A 5,052-nucleotide genomic window follows, 5' to 3' on the forward strand; every position below is an offset into this window, starting at 1 on the left:
AGGCACACAGAGCAAACTCTTTGTGTTCTAGGGACCCCTCTATTTGCTTTACAATCGAACGGAAAGCCGTTTCCGCCGACCTGCCCTTGCAGTAGGCATGCTGTGAAGCCAATAGTAACCCCCGAGGAATCCTTTCCCGTAGGTACAGGTCAATCAACCGCTCAAACGTCTTAAGAAGAAACGGCGAGAGACCGATAGGCCTGAAATCCTTAGGTGATACATGCGAGCTTCTGCCGGCCTTCGGAATGAAGATGACCGTGTGCCAAGACTTCAGGATATAATTAAGCCTGAGGCAGTTAACGTAGATGATGGCCAACCATCGGCAGGAAATCCCTAAAGAATTTTGAAGTTGCGCAGGATTGATGCCATCCGGGCCCGTAGAGTTATAGGGCTTGAACGAGCCTATAGGCCAGGTTATTTGACATACCCGTAGTGGAATGGCAGGCATTTCTGCATGGCCAACGACCGCCGACCATGCAAGCGAAGATTCCTGCGCAATTGGGACATCGGGAAAATGATTGTCCAGTAAAAGCTTTAGGAACTCCTCGCTACTCATCATTCAGTCCCCACCCTCATCTCTCAAATACCCCAGAGGGGCGGAATTCCTAGAGAGTATTTTTCAAAGCCTCCCGGATTCATTGCAGCCTTCGACGTTTTCATAGAAGCTTCGCCATGAATCTAGCTTGGCTATCCTTATTTCATTTTTATGAATCCCCAGGCTCACCTTATAGAACTCCAAGTCCGGTGGTAGGGAAGTTTACTCCTCCTGGCTCTGTTAAAAAGCCGCCTACAGGACGCTCTTAGGTCGTCAAGAGAATCAGACCACCAGGGCGTCTTGCCCTTCCTCCTGTATGTTTTCAACGGGCAGAAGAGTTGAAAGGCGCTATTGCTTGCCGAGGTCAAGTTTTCCACCAGAACGTCTATCTCAGATTCGGATAGGTCCGAACTAATGGTAGGCGCCGCAGGCAATAGCTCTCCCAGCTTCCTACAATACAAGTCTCAGTTAGTACTTTTAGCGTTCCTAAAAGATATTTGATCAGGACGTTCTTCGTTCACTGACACCTGAATATATCGGTGATTAGAGAAGAAGTGTGTTGAGAACCCTCCACCTCGATATCCGATCTTTAGTTTTCTACTAACCTTCTACTACAGGACCTCCTCCCTTACCGCAGTAACAATATATATAAATATATCAGTGTACACCTGACTTAATAATAGAACTCTACAACGTATGGGTTGATGAAACTTTTAACGTAAAACTGTACATATGGGCAAAAAGTCGACTGCGGTATGATTTATGAGGAACGAATTAGAAAACATAGTAATTTTGTATATTAATAATTTTAATGAAAATAATTTTGAACGACAGATTTAAGCCAAGCGTCTTTCTACAAATACTTATGTTATTTCGACTCTGAACGATATTTGCAAGGCAGGTAAGACTTTTCTGAAGTACTCATGGTAGAGATACTCAATTTTTGAAAAGTGCTAGATCCGTTGAGAAAAAAGTTTGCCTAAGTACACGGTACTTGAACTTAAAAGCAATGTTATGGTAGCAAAATACATCAACTCTATACCATGGCATTTTCTCTACTGAAAAATGTAGGCCACAATTTTTCTTTCTTTCTTAAGTTGATTTCAGCAACATATACTGACCCTGAGTCAGAGTTCTAGTTCACGGATATATCGAAATTTAATAATGAAAAAACCCGAAATGGGATCTATAGCCAAAATTTAAGAAATTGGTACCAATTGGATGCAACCCCTCTATTTTTCAGAGAGAAATCAAGGAAAAAAAGTTTGCTGTAGAAGACCCTTATTTTCCATAAGTATCCTCATCATGTCGGACAGCCAGATATCTTTGGCTGGCTTGAAATTTTGCACAACTGCTTCTAAGCTAGTGGATGAATGCGTTCAAGTCCTAAATGATCGGAAGCAAAATTAAAGGTTTGTTAGGTTAGGTTCACGGGCATTAGGGATATGAAGATAATGAATATTCGTTGAATGGCTCAGAGACTTTCTATGGACTCACAAAGGATCAAACTAGGAAAACCAAAAACAACCCGGAAAGAAAAGAGTTATCGTTCTTCTATATGTTGCGTAAACATGGATCATAGCGATATTGCGCTTGCGATGGCGAGAATTGAAGATGATTTAACGATAATCTTTACGAGCTTTACGCAGACATCAATATAATCAAACGAATTAAAATGCAAGGGCTACGCTGACTAGACCATGTTATGCGAATTAAAGGTGATGCTTCGACTAAGAAAGTATTTTTTTTTTTTTTACCCGCCTATAGAACAGAGGAAGAGGGCGGCTCCTACTCCATTGGAGGAACCAAGTAGAAAACAATATGAACTTACTTGGTGTGACCAATTGGCGCCAGTTGACTCAGCTTATGGAGCGACTTGCACGCCTGGTTGGAGGGCTATAACCGTTAAAACGTTTAAGCGCCAATTAAGTAGGCAATTGAAAAGTAAAATCAAAATCATGCTCTGCAAGTCCCTTACCGTACCCGCCATGCTACATTGAGCAGAAGCATGGACCATGAGAACATCAGATGAAACGGCTTTGCAAGTGTTTGAGTGAAAAGTTTTTCGAATGATTAACAGACGATCGAGGCGGCGGAAGATTTAATGATGAGCTGTAGGAGCTTTATGCAAATACCATCGTAGTCCAGCGAATTAAACCACAGCGGCTACGCTGGCCAGGTCATGTTATGCGAGTAAAAGTTGATGCTCCGGCTAAGAAAATATATTTTATCGGAACCCACTAATGGGACGGAGGAAGAGGGCATTCGCTACTCCGCTGCAGGGACCAGGTGGAAAATTATTCAAATTATATTTGTTTGACCAATTGGCGCAGCGTTGAAATGACTGGCGCACCTTGTTGGAGGGTCATAACCGTTTGAACGGTGATACATTCTCTAGTGTTCCGATCTGATATATTTCGACTTATCATATTTCCCTGCTCAAAAGTGTTAATTCATTGATGAAGCCCATTGATTAGATGATAGTCCTGGGTGACTTTAATCTCCCGCATGTATTATGGACCATATCTGATCAGAATATTGTACCTATTTCTTCTAGCCTGTCCAACAACGAATTTTTAGCTGAAATAACTGAACTTTGCCTTAAACAGATAAATATAATTCCTAACATGTTCGGGAGGACCCTTGATTTGGTATTTGTCGATGATACATCAAAATGTACTCTAAGCCGGGGTAAACCTCTTACTGTACCTGAAGACCCTTACCATCCTTCCCTGGAAATAGCATACGAATTCGAAAGAAATTCTCCGAGTAGCATTGCTACTAAATACGACTCTAGTTTCAGATTTCAATTCGCGAAGGCTAATTTTAGTAAATTTAATCAAACTTTATCTACAGTGGCTTGGCTCAAATATGGTGTAGATATTGACAAAAATGTTTCTGAGTTTTATACCACCATTTACGGTATTTTGGAAAAACACGTACCTAAGCGAAAACGTGTGTCTACCGAATCAGTCCAAATATGATTCACTAAAGAGCTGAAGTCCTTAAAAAACAGAAAATCTCGTTTCTACAAATTATACAAAAGGTCGGGCTCTCACTCCGATTACTTGCATTACTCTATTTTGCGTCATATGTAAATATTTTGAATTAAACAAAAAGTGCTATAATACGTACATCTGTAAGATGAAAAGGAAAATAACTTGCAATCCGAAAGCTTTCTATAATTTCGTGAACTCTAAACGTAGGGTTAAAGGGTTTCCCTCTGCTTTAAAATACCAGGGTGATTTGTCTAGCGACGATCAAGATATTGCTAACTTCTTTGCACAATTTTTCAAGTCCAACTATTCCAGTGAATTTAATACTTTTTCAAATGAATATCCATTTCAGCTTAACTCACTTAACACCAGGCATGCTTAACGAACGAAACGATATCATTTCGTTAACGTTTAACGTTAACGTTAATTAACGTTAATTTGACGATCTTAACGTTAATAAACGAAACGAAGTGACTTCGTTTCGTTTATTAGCGTTGATTATCGTAACGAAATGATATCGTTTCGTTCGTTAAGCATGCCTGCTTAACACCATTAATATTCCAGAAATATATCCGGATGAAGTTTTTTTCATATTTAACGTCTTTGAAAGAATCTTACAAGTACGGTCCTGATTTAATTCCCACTTGTTTTCTTAAAAAATGCGCTGAACACATTTATCAGCCTCTAACTGATTTATGCAATATGCCCCTAAAAAGTGGAGTGTTTCCTTCTGCTTGGAAGGAATCTTTTCTCATACCCCTTCACAAAAGTGGTAGTAGGTCGTGTGTAGAGAACTATCGAGGAATAGCAAAGTTGTCGGCCATCCCAAAGTTGTTTGAAGCTATCGTTACCAATCAGCTAACATTTTCCATTTCTACTTTGATTGCAGAACCGCAACACGGATTCTGTAAAGGCAAATCTACCATTACTAATCTACTTGAATTCACAACTCATGTTTCTAAGGGATTTAGAGAAAATCTTCACACAGATGTTATTTATACTGATTTCAGTAAAGCATTTGACAAAGTATCCCACTCCTTACTTATCTACAAGCTGGATCGGTTTGGCTTCCAACCTGGTCTCACCCAGTGGATCTCGTCGTATCTCTGCGGTCGAACGCAAAAAGTTATTTTTAAAAATACTTTTTCAAATGTCATCGATGTTCCCTCTGGCGTCCCACAAGGCAGCCACCTTGGTCCAATTCTGTTCTTGCTATTTATTAATGATATCTGTACCACTATAAAATATTCCAAAATCTTAATGTATGCTGATGATGTAAAACTTTTTAGGTCTTATGCGTTTATCGAAGAACGTCCCTTGCTTCAAGCGGATTTAAACTGCCTAGTTACTTGGTGCAACGTAAATGCAATGCCGCTGAACCTCAATAAATGCAAATTCATGTGCCTATCTCGAAGATCTTTGCCAGCAGCCTCTTACGTAATTAATAATTTTTGTCTTCTATCAGTAAACTATTTTGAGGACTTGGGAGTCACGATAGATGCTAAACTTAGTTTCAACCTT

This window comes from Eurosta solidaginis, chromosome 4 (genome assembly GCF_040869045.1).
Source record: "Eurosta solidaginis isolate ZX-2024a chromosome 4, ASM4086904v1, whole genome shotgun sequence".
NCBI classification, from domain to species: domain Eukaryota; kingdom Metazoa; phylum Arthropoda; class Insecta; order Diptera; family Tephritidae; genus Eurosta; species Eurosta solidaginis.